Raw genomic sequence first — 12,447 nt, 5'->3', positions numbered from 1 at the left:
CCTCAACTTCCTTTCCAAACTACTGAATGCTGTCCTCCTTATCCAGATACCCAGTAGAGGGAGAGTTTAAATGGTTTTTCCATAAACTATCCTGCTCCCCCTCCCTTCTTCTCCCCACGGGTTCCAAACAGGCATTGATCACCCCAGAATTTCCAGGGAAGACCCCACTGTCCTTTTCTCCCACTCTCTTCTTCCTCACAAGCAGCCTGGAACTGAGGTGGTCCCGAGGACCCCAGGACAAAAGTTGGACTGTGAGAGACCCCACCCTGCCCTCAGGAATCTCTTTGTCCCCCACTTGGGCTTGCGGAGAGCGACCTGGAGGGGAAAACCCAGACTTCGGACAGAAGGTGGGCACAATCTTCTAGAGCCGGGGGCTCAGCCTCCCACGGTCCTGCGCAACCCCCACCCCCACCCCCACCCCCAATCTCTCCCCCTTCGCCCCCGCCCTTCCCGGCAAATCCCTGGCGGGGCGCGAAGGGGAGGAGAAAGCCCGGCAGCGAGGCCCGCCCCTCCGGGCAGTCAATCAGGGTTTTGTTTGCGCCAACCTGGAGCCCAGAGGAGCGGTAGAGGGCCGGGTCTGGTCCGGGGGCTGGGCCAGGAAGGGAGGGAGGTGCAGTGACACCGGAGGGGGCCGGGCCCAGGCGGGCCCGGAGCCCAAGCTCAGCTTAGGCTCCTCCCGGCTCTCTGTCCTGCAGTGGGGAACTAGGAGTCGACGCCAGGTCAAGCAGCCCGTTGGGCAAGGGCCGATCTTCCCGCCCTCCGGACTCCGCTGAGCCTCTTGCGGAGGGTGTCTTTCCACCGCCCCCTTCCGCCCACCTCAGGCTTAGAGACGTGAGAGTCTCGCTGAATGTCCCAGACTAAGGCCCCAGGCCCGCGAGGATAAGGGAGATTTTGCTCCCCAGACAGCGCACGGGTCCCAGGAGGTGGGATGGGTGATCTGCCCTGTGGGCGGCCCGGCTCCCTGCCGGAGTGCGCTGCTGCGACCAGCCTCAGCCCTGGGGACCCGCCCCACGATCCCGGGAAGTTCTGCCTCCCCTGAGGGCCCACGCATCTAATGCACTAATCATGAGGTCGCGGTGTGGTTACTAAGCTACTCCTCTCTCCACCAGCAGGCGGGAGAGCGCCAGGCTGTTTCTACCCGGCATCTCATTAACCTTCTTCCCGGGTGAAGACTGTATGGCCGGTGAAAATGCAGCTCAGGGCTCTGCCAGATGCCCACGAACACAGAGTTACTAAGCACGTAAGAGCGGGCTGAATAGAGGGTTTTCGAGGAGCTTGCCTGTCTTGAAAGGAATCCGTCTAAATTCACAAATCACGGGGGCTATACCAGTCAGCAGAGCAGGCATTGATTGAGCGAATAAGAGCGCCTTTACTGCCACCTTTTTAGTCAAGGGTCTCACCTACTTTTTCCAAGCACAAAACCTGAGGCTCAACGAAGTCAAGGCATTTTTTAGCCTAAGGTCATAGGACAAGTCAAGTACAAGCTGGAATTCAAGGCAGGTCTCCATACATCAAAGCCTCACACATTTCCTAAGCTTCACCACAGCAGGCTAGGGCTTGGCACTTTGGGAGAGGGACAAAGGAAGGAAGACAGGATTTGGCTGAGAAATCACAGTAGGCTTCTGGGAGAGGTTGTGGCCTAGATGGGCCTTGAATGTTGAGAAGGATTTTAACAGTCTGGGGGTAGGGTGGGGTGTCCCTGCCTAAAAGAGACAAAGCACAGAGGCATAGAAGGCCTCTACTCATGGAAAAGAGGTAAGTGAAAGTTAATCAGGCCAAAGAGTTAATATTTATGTTACCTCTTCCAGGAAACATTTACATTTTAATAAAAATCCACAATGCTTTAGCCATGAGTGACAAATCATGCACATAATGGGCACTAGGGCTTAAGATTTGCCTTTTAGTCAGGGGTCTCACCATACACATGACCAACTATTGCCCCAGGGGACACTAGCCTTGGTTTCCATTTGCAGGGAACCTGAATAAAACCCTGAAAAAAGGTTGTTTCCAATCCCACAACTAAGACTAGACCTGGAGTCATGCAGCTCATCTTATACCCTACTGTCTAAATTCTGTTTCCTCGTTGTTTAAATGGGTTTTTAGATCACCAGAGTGGGGGGTGAGGGTGGATAATAACACTCACTGAGAATCTCCTATGAACCTAGCACTATGTTAGCCCTCTACATACATGCTCTTATATAATCATAACAACCCTATAAGGTCGGGATGGCTTTGTGCCTATATTATAACTGAGGAAACAGGGACTCTAAGAGGTTAAGTCAGTTGCTTAAGTCTACAAAGCCAGTAAGAGGTAGCACAGGAATTTTTGCTTATTTGTGTGAGCTTCAAAGTATATGTCCCTCCCAGAAGACAGGATCCTGTAACCACCATCCCACTATTCTAGGAACACATGCAATATCTACCATTTCAATCCTTTTTAATGGCTAGAGTACTGGTATGAGAAGATCTGGGTTCTAATCTTGATTCTACCATTGCATACCTGTGTGGTTCTAAGCACATCGTTTTCCCTTTTTGAGCTTCAGTTTCTTTATTGCAGAATGGAGCTAATACCTACTTCACAGTTATTAAATGGCATGCTGAGAAGTATAGGCTTTATTTTGGATATACAAGGGAGCCACTGAAGATTTTTGAGTAGGAGACTAACATCAAATCTACATTTTAGAAAGAAAACTGTGGTGACCGCGTAGAGAGATACTGTGGCTTGGACAGATAAGAGGTAAGGAAACCAAGCAGGTTAAAAAAATGTTGATAATATGAAATAGGGCAGTGACTGTGAGGATAAAGAAAAAAGGATGACTCTGTGAACCACTGTTATAAAAGAGTTGACAGATTTGGGTACTGAGGGAAAAAGAAGAAACAAAGATGATGCTGACATTTGTTGCTTGAGTGAAGGAAAAAGTGGTACTAGTGTTAACAAAGATTGGGAATTAGGAGCCAAATCAGGTCTGACATGCCTGTGACTTCCATTCTTTTTCTAAATAATCCTATCAATTACAGCTCTAAAATGCAACTTTAATCATGATATTTCTCCGGGCGCCTGGGTGGCTCAGTTGTTAAGTGTCTGCCTTCGGCTTAGGTCATGATCCCAGGGTCCTGGGATGGAGCCCCGCATCAGGCTCCCTGCTCAGCAGGAAGCCTGCTTCTCCCTCTCCCCTTCCCCCTGCTTGTGTTCCCTCTCTCGCTGTGTCTCTCTCTGTCAAATAAATAAATAAAATCTTTTTCAAAAAGAGCATTAATCATGATATTTCTCCGCTCTAAAAACTTCCAATGATTCTCCATTTGAATCTTAAGTTTAAATTCCTCAGCCAGGCATAAAAGGTCCTTTATGGTTTGGGACCAGCCTTATTCACTCAGCAAATATTTACTAAGAGCCTCTGTCTGCCAGGCTCTATACTAAATATCAAAGACACACACAAAAAAAACCTGGTGCCTGTTTCTGAGGATCTTATATTCAACCTGTCTAGCACCATTCTCCGTCATTTTGTTCCCCTCTTTTCTTCCATTCATGCCAGGCTCCAAACACGCTGGATTACCTACCATTTCATGACTTATGGGCACCTGCTGATTTCTCAGCCCTCTCCACTGATTCTTCCCACTGTTCTCCAGTTGAAATTTTATGCCTTTCCTGAATCTCCAGAGTCAGTTCCACAAAGCAAACAGGAGGGTTAGTGCTGAATTGAGGAGGCATGTCTCTTGCCTTTCTTATGCCATTCAGCCATTCATTTCACAAATAGTTATTTTGAGCAACTATTGTGTGCCAGTCACTATGTCAGGTGCTGGAAACATACAATGGTCCTTGTCCTGGTGGAGTTTACATTATAGTGGGAACTATTAATAATTATAATTACCATTTATTGAACTTGACTCCACTAGACTGGATAAAGACATTTTGAGATTGAGGAAAAGGGAAAGGAAGGATGTAAAGGATGAGACAAAGTTGAGAATGAGGTGGTAGAGGTAGGGCTGGTGTCTCAAGATGAATGAATTTTTCTACAAATTTCTAAGTCAGACTTAGTCAACAAACATCATCAATAGCAAAAAAAAAAAAAAACTCTTTAGAAAGCACCTACTATGTATAGATCTGTTCAGCTTGGCTCATGCTCATGACAAGTAAGTAAGGTGTGGCCCCTGTAAGCCCTTTAAATTATTTTACTTGTCTGACTGTGGACTTTAGGAAACTCTAGTGGAGGTCTCTGGTTTATACTGCAGCTGAATGAATGTGCTTTCTTTCTGGCCCTGACAGAAATAATCCCACAGTGGAATCATTCCAATTGTTTATGCCCTTGATTACTCATACTAGTGGGTGAAGCAAAGCAGTGGTTCCCTGACTTGGTCGCACATCCAAATCACCTAAAGACTTTTTATAACAGTACTGCCTCCTGGGTCCCAATCCACACTTGCTGAACCAGAATACCTGAGGGTGGGAGCCAGGAATTCATAGTTTTAACAAGTCTCCCAGTAATATAGATGCACTGCCAGATTTCAAATCCACTACCCAAAACAATAATAACCCAAAATTTTGATCTCAAAGACTAGAATAATTTCTGTAAAATTTCTCCCAGAACTTTTGGGACCAACATAAGGATATCAATTTTTAATGTTGCCGTGTGAGGACATGTGTCATTACTAGCATATCATTAATGAAATGATATTTTAACATTGAAATAATGAAAATTTAGAAAGGCCATAGTCTTTTACTAAGAAGTCTTTCTCAAGAAAAGTCAGTGGGCAACAATTTTTCTCATGTGTCAACAAACTGATGAAAATGTCAGACTGTCATGGATCTGCAGATTAGTGCTTGGGATTCACTGGACCATACAACCTTTGAAAGCCCTGCGATCCTTGACATTCTCTATTTTAGGCCAAAGGTACTTCCTTGCTTTGAGCCTCTTCTATGCTCAAATAGAACTTTTCTGGCTAGAGTAGAATTCAGTAGTTCATTCTCATTATCCCCCTGCTCTGTGCCTAACTCATCCTAACTACTTGAGAATGGATGATGTACTGAGACCTTTCTCGAGAAGGTGAGTACATATTTTTTTCTCCTTTACTCGCTTTCTTTATTCATCTCTATGAGGGTAACTTAACAGTCCTGATGATACAGCACCACCCTTGAATCCAAGAGCCAAGTGAGGTTGATTGTGAAAATGACACAGAGTGTTCTAGTAGTGGCAAAAGTAGTCCAAAAGCAGAGAAGACTTAGGTTTTATTGTTCATAATCGGAAACAGTACTGATGGGAACCCATATTACTGGGAAACAAATTTGAATATTGACACATTCTTATGGCCAAAGTGGAGGCATGGAAAGGAAAAGATATTGGATGTAGTCTGATTTCAGCTTAAGCCAACAGGCTATTCATAATAATACGTGCATTAAAAACAAATCAATTGGCCATATGCATGGATCCTGCTTCCTGAATGCCAAGGAAGCAATTCTCCTCCATAATTGGTCTATTATTAGAGCAAGCTTAGAAGGGAAAAGATGACAGAAGCAGCAAAGCATTATAAAAAAGAATGAGATAAGAAATACTTAACCCTCTGAGGGTCAAAAGAGAACAGCAAACTTGAAGTGAGAGAAAGGATGAAATGGACTGGTTTCTTGACTATATCCAAGGGAAAAATGGAACGGGGTTTTAATTTTTTTTAATTTTTTAAAAGATTTTATTTATTTATTTGACAGAGAGAGACACAGTGAGAGAGGGGACGCAAGCAGGGGGAGTGGGAGAGGGAGAAGCAGGCCTCCTGTGGAGCAGGGAGCCCGATGTGGGGCTCGATCCTAGGACCCTGGGATTATGACCTGAGCCGAAGGCAGACGATTAACTATCTGAGCCACCCAGGCGCCCTGGAATGGGGTTTTTAAGCCTTTTATTAATTTATTCATTTTTTATTCATTCAAGAGGTATTTACTGAGAGCCTACTATATGCTAAATATTGTGCTAAACCCTGGTTGAAAATGTCCTATCCTGAGAAGTGGAACGGGCTGGAACAGAGGTGTCTGAGGTGTCTGGTTGCAATGCAGTGTAAAGAATGGGTCTTGCCTGGGGGCACCTGGGTGGCTCAGTGGGTTAAGCATCTACCTTCAGCTCAGGTCATGATCCCGGAGTCCTGGGATTGAGACCCACATGGGAGTCTGCTTTTCCGTCTCCCTTTGCTTCTCTCTCTCCCTGTCAAATAAACTAAAAAAAAAAAAAAAAAGAATGGGTCTTGCCTGTGTTGCATCTCAGTTTCCTTTCATAGACTGTGACTTCACTGAACATAGGGTCAGCATTATTTATTTTTGTATCCTTAGTTAAATTTAACATGATACCTGATACAAAGAAGTTGCAATCAATCAATCAATCAATCAATTTTGTTACTTCATCTAACAAAACCCATACACATTAAGGATGAGGCTCATCTTTCCGGTTTGTTGTGAGGATTAGAAATAAAATATGGGAAGCACCTAGCATAGTACCTGGTATGTAGTAGGCACTCAATAAATGTTAGCATGTAGTACTACATGGTCAATTAATGTTAACAGGAAGATGTTTTGAAGATTCTCTTCACTGAGAAAAGAAGAAAACAATTTAGTATGTTCTTTGGCATTGGTGTAGTTCCAAAATCTAGAAAAAACACAAAATGTCAGAGCTGGAAGGGACCTTCCACAAAGTCCAAACTCCTCATTTAACAGATGGGAAAACTGAAGCCTAAAGAAGAAAAAGGACTTATTTAAGGTGCCATCTAATTTATCTAAGCTTTTCCTTCTAGTTACCCCAAATCCTGGTGGAAGGCAATATGAGATATATATATATATAGTAGGTGCATCATTTTACAATCGGCACAGAATAAGATTATTAAATCATTTGCCCAAAGACCTATGATTCACACTGTGGCTGTCTGGGTCCAGAGTCTATGATTTTAACCACTACACTTTTCTATCACAGAACTTATAAAATTATATTAAAATTACCCATTTAACATGTCTCCCCACTAGAACCTAAGCTCTCTGAGGGAATAACACTGTCTGACTTCCACTGTGGATAGATATTAGTTCACTTAACAAATATTTACTGAGCAACTATTATACACTAGGACTTTCTAGGCCTAAAAAGCAGGCCATATCTTTAAGCCAGATTATCTAGCTCTGTGGTACTGTTGATGTTCATTTCCCTTTTGCTATATCCTTCCCTTTATTATTGTCTTGTTGAACATTTTAGCTTAGTCACATCTGTTCTATAGAGCAAACAGTTCTGTACCCATGCTTGAGCTAGGTTGTTAAAGGAGAATAATTAGTGAGAAGCTTCAGGGGGAACGTGCAATATTAGAGATGTGATGAGAACTGGGAGTTCCCTACAACATGGATAGGCTTCTTTCAGTAAAGGCTTTTTAGGAATTACATGGGATAGGTGTTTTGTTTTGTTCAATTTAGGAAGTGCTCTGGTCTTATAATATCTTTTGCCTGCCTCCTCCCATTGGCCTTCTAAGAATTCACAGTGTAGCTGGAGAGATAAGTCATATATATCTAGTAAGATAATTCCCCCAAGCATCAAGTCAGTAGTAGAAACACTAACTGCTGAAGAGACCATAGGACAGCAAGGTGAGGGGGACTTGGTGGGGTGGGGCAGGGTGGGGTTCAGTGTAGCAGAGGGAGGCTAGGAGTAGACATTGTGTGCCTACATTCTCAGATTTTGTCTGGCCCATCTCTTTGGGGGTGATTTCTCAGACTCCAAGATAGCTACTGACCTAGGGCCTTTAGGAACCCCAAGGACCTTGCACAGAAAATTTCTAGAGAGTAAGAGACAGAAAAATGAAACAGTGGTGGGCCTTAAGGTCAGAACCAGGTATAAGCAACTGAGTTAGAGAGTGACTGGTATGGTCTGGCCCAGGGGCCAAGTTTCAAGTCCAACTTGCTGACCCTGCAGATAAACAAAGCTAGTTAAAGGGCAGGAAAATATTATTCAAATGGAGCAAGGGTAAGGGTGCAAGGGGCAGGGGGCAAGGGAGTTGGGTGGAGGGTAAGAACAAAGAAGAGGCAGTTTATTTTTCTCCTTCAGTACATATTTACAGAGTTCCTTCTATGCCTGACTAAACTGTTTTCTAGGGCCTTTTTTTGGATGAGGGAAGGGACAAGGAGGAGGAGTGTATTTTGTTAAAACTTTCTGAGACCTGGAGATGTTAATCTACTTGCCCAAAGAAATGCTGTGAGTGGACCAGAACCCTTGTCTCTTAGCTCCTAACCACAGGACATTTCTCCATGCCACACTACCTCCTATTATGTCATTCAACTCCTTAAAAACCTGAGAAGGTTCCTTACTGCCTAAAGAATAAAGTCCAGGGGTGCCTGGGTGCTCAGTCGTCAAGCGTCTGCCTTTGGTTCAGGTCATGATCCCAGGGTCCTGGGATTGAGCCCCGTGTTGGGCTCCCTGCTCAGTGGGAGCCTGCTTCTCACTCTCTTCCCCACTTGTGCTCTCTCTCTCGCTATCTCTGTCACTATCTGTTTCTCTCTTAAATAAATAAATAAAATCTTAAAAAAAAAGAAGAAGAAGAAAGTCCAAACTCCGGGGCTGCCACATTGGGGCCCTCATTATGCAGGTCCTGTTAAACTCTCCATTGGTTCCTGAGCCACTTCCCACAATGGGATTTAAACCCAAACAGCATAAAGCTCTTTCCTGCCTTACTGGCCCCAAATGCCCATGTCTCTTTTTTGGCAACTTCTTCCTCCCCAAATTGAAATTATTTTACCATTAACGCCTACATACCCACCACTGGATTCTACCATTAACATTTTTACTGTATTTGCTTTAACACATATTTGTCCATCTAACTCTCCATTGACCTATACCAATCCATCTTATTTTTAATGCATTTTGAAATAAACTGAAGACATCAGCACACATTTCCCCCAATGCAGAAATATTTGTAAATACATGCAGAAGCACGTATATTACTAGCTAGATTTCAATTTTCTTGCATTTTTTTCTTTTTTTTAATTTTATTTATTTATTTGACAGAGAGACACAGCGAGAGCAGGAACACAAGCAGGGGGAGTGGGAGAGGGAGAAGCAGGCTTCCCGCCGAGCAGGGAGCCCGACGTGGGACTCGATCCCAGGACCCCGGGATCATGACCCGAGCCGAAGGCAGACGCTTAACGACTGAGCCACCCAGGCGCCCACATTTTTTTCTTTTGAAGTAAAATTTACATACAGTGGAATACATAAATCTTAAAGGAACATTTGCTGTGTTTTGACAAATGCATATGCCTCTATAACCCACTGCTTTATCAAGATATAGAGCATTACCGTCACCCCCAGAAACTTCCCTCAAGTTCCTTCTCAGTCAAACCTCCACCTCATTAGTTGTGTCTTTTCTAGGGATTCATATAAATGGAATAATATAGTATGTAACCTCTTGAGTATGGTGTCTTTCACAGCATAATGCTTTTGAGATTTAGCCATGCTGTGCTGGGAAATATTGCATTGTTTCTGTATTGTATTCACCAGTTGATGGGTAGCTAGGTTGTTTCTAGTTTGGGACTATTATGAATAAAGCTATAATGAACATTTGTACACAAGTCTTTTCATGGATATATTTTCATTTCTTTTGGGTAGATACCTGTAAGTGGAACTGTTAGGTGCTACAAACATTGGGGTGCAGCTGCCCCTTTGGATTGATACATTTGCATCTTTGGGGTAAATACCTAGTAGTGCAATTGCTGGGTCATAGGATAGTTCTATTTTTAACTTTTTGAGGAACCTCCCTACTGTTCTCCAGGGTGGCTGCACCAGTTTGCATTCCCACCAACAGTGTAAGAGTGTTCTCGCCAACACCTGTTGTTTCTTGTGTTGTTGATTTTAGCCATTCTGATAGGTATAAGGTGATATCTCATTGTAGTTTTGATTTGCATTTCCCTGATGGTAAGTGATGATGAACATTCTTCCATGTGTCTGTTGGCCATTTGTATGTCTTCTTTGGAAAAATGTCTATTCATGTCTTCTGCCCATTTTTTAATTTGATTATTCATTTTTAGGGTGTTGAGTATTCTAAGTTCTTTATATATTTTGGATACTAATAGAATGTCAGTTTAATGGAGGGATGTATTTCTATCTCCAGTATTTAGAAGAGTGCCTAACACATAGGAGATGTTTAATAATTGGATGTCAAGTGAATAATAAAGAAGTCAACAAAGTGGCCTAAGCCTCCACCTTCTAGTCCATACTGCCCTGATGTTTAAAATGTTGTATTAGTGGCTGCTTCTTTCAAGTTATGTTCTTTAAAAATACCAGTCCCCAAAGAAAAGTGACTCACTCAAACTTTCACATGTACATTTTGATTGGCTCATCGCAAAGCAACTTCATGTCCAATATCCTCTTTGATCTATCCAGCAGTTTTCTAAGGTAGGCAGGTCAGGGATTATCATGTTCATTTTGCAAAGGGGAATTGAGACTCAGAAAAGTGAATTTTTTTTTTATTCCAAGTTACTCAACTAATAAATGAAAAAGCCAAGATTTGAACACAGGTTTTCTTATATCCATACAGAAATTTTCCCACTGTAAATGAATTTATCAGATTGGTGAAGGTGGGGGTACTTGAAGGCCCTGGGAATACGAATGGAGTGAGAAAGAACCAGAGAGAAAACTACAAGGGAGAAGAGCCCTGAAGGGAGAGGCAGGGAAAGATAGTTAAGAACAAGTCCGGTGCTGTCTGCCCCTCTCCCTACTCATTGCCTCAGGAGTCCCAGTTTTAGCAGGAAGGCCAAGCCTGGTACCTACATCAGTGGAGCTCCCTCAGAGTGAACACTTCCCTGCCTGAGAAGAAGCCAATCCAGGGAATACTTGTGAAGGAAACAATAGTTCAGATCTTCTTCCTATTAGAAGATTTAGTTTTAGGGGTTTGGAAATTTGGGGAGGCAGAGATGGTGGTAAAAGTAGCCCTCAGAGTCCTGCAGCCAATTGACAACAAAATCCCTATGTTCATATTTCTGGGGAGGAACCACATGTGTGAAGGAGGTGGGAGTGGGGCCCAGCTTCCCATCCAACTAGGGAAAGCCAAATGGAGCTACCAGAATCAGATGATAATAAACTGTTAGAACCCCATTTCTAGCATTTCCTTTTTGAAGTGCCTCATGAACAAGTTTGGGCAGGGGAGGAGGTTGGTAAGAGCCATAGATCAGAGCTCAATACTCTTGGGGTTGAGTTTCTAGCCACATTCAGTTTGTTCATTCCCATTTGGAAGGTAAGTTCTGTGTTTGCACATGAGATGAAGGAACAGGGGGAAGGAAGAGACATTGGTGACAAATGTCAATGGTAAAAAAGAAAGAAAGCAAAGGATTCCATGGCCATGGCCTTTGTCGGGCAATAGGTTGCCAACCTTAGTCTTTGAAGAGTATTTAACTCCTATCAATCCCCATGATTGAGAGAAGAGAAAATTGAGCCTCTGTACTAGGGCTGCTGAGTTTGCATAGGACAAGGCTTGTGTCCACTCTCTTCTTTCCCCACTCACATCAAGCCTTCCTCTGCCTTTGCAGCACCCTGTGCTCCCCATCCCAGCTCTCTAATCAGCTGTTTACTGAGCTGTTTCACCCACTAGAATGTGAGCTCCTTTTTATGTACTCAGGCACATGTACCCCACATTTGCCTTGGCCCTCCTGAGCTACAGTTTCTATACCAATCCTGATTCAGTAATCCAATAGTTTTTTTTCTTCTCCTTCCCTTCTTTTCTTTCTTTCCTTCCTTCCTATAGGAGATTCTGGATGGTGGAGAGGCTTCCTAATGCCCTTGGAATCTGGTACAGTGAAAGTAACAAAGGACTAGGAATCAATAGACTTGGGTTTAAGTCCCAGTTCTGTCACTGAGTGACCTTGGGTGAGTCCCTTACCCTTTCTGGGTCTTTTACTGTCTTCACCTGACAACAGAATGAACCAAGATGAGTACTTTCCCAACTGTGCTTTTGGTGCCAGATAGTATCATTTCCCAAAGTGTAATACAAGGGAATGAGACAATTTTAGGTGTTACCAGAAACAAATTTTAAATTTCAATAGCTGTGTTATGTGTTTTAATATGAATTAGAAAAAAATATGCCTAGAGAATTAAAATCTATACTACATAGAATGAGACTGAATTTATTTAAGAAAAAAGTGAGTCAATTTAAAGAAACAAATATTATCACACTGGCTGGTAGATATGGTAAAAATAATATAGGTGCTCTGGGTAGAACTGAAAGTTGGATAACACTACCCTAGAATTCTAAGGCATCTCTTCAGGCCAGGGTTGAACGCAAGGCCCCTCACTGGCAACCATCACCACTACCATTTAACCAAAAGAGTTGCACCTTTAATTTGAAGAAATAAGAAACAAGAAAACAAAAATAAAACCTAAGCCTTGGCCCAGGTAATCCCCAAGAGTCCCCCAGTGCTGACATCCAAAGACTAAATCCCAACAGCCAGATTTGAGT

The 12,447-nt window shown here is 43.2% G+C and overlaps 1 long non-coding RNA gene across 1 annotated transcript; it reads left to right on the top strand.

Moving 5' to 3' along the window:
* Window positions 1-223: 223 nt before the first annotated feature.
* On the top strand, window positions 224-11,873 carry LOC141370612 (uncharacterized). The gene is made up of 3 exons (XR_012374795.1): window positions 224-347; window positions 1,113-1,240; window positions 11,737-11,873. It is a non-coding gene; the product is annotated as an uncharacterized lncRNA (long non-coding RNA).
* Window positions 11,874-12,447: the final 574 nt, after the last annotated feature.

Source organism: Callorhinus ursinus, unplaced genomic scaffold (genome assembly GCF_003265705.2).
Source record: "Callorhinus ursinus isolate GAN/ISIS: 27379988/994484 unplaced genomic scaffold, GSC_fseal_2.0 scaffold40, whole genome shotgun sequence".
In the NCBI taxonomy this organism is placed as follows: Eukaryota; Metazoa; Chordata; class Mammalia; order Carnivora; family Otariidae; genus Callorhinus; species Callorhinus ursinus.
This window is presented reverse-complemented; position numbering and strand designations above follow the sequence as displayed.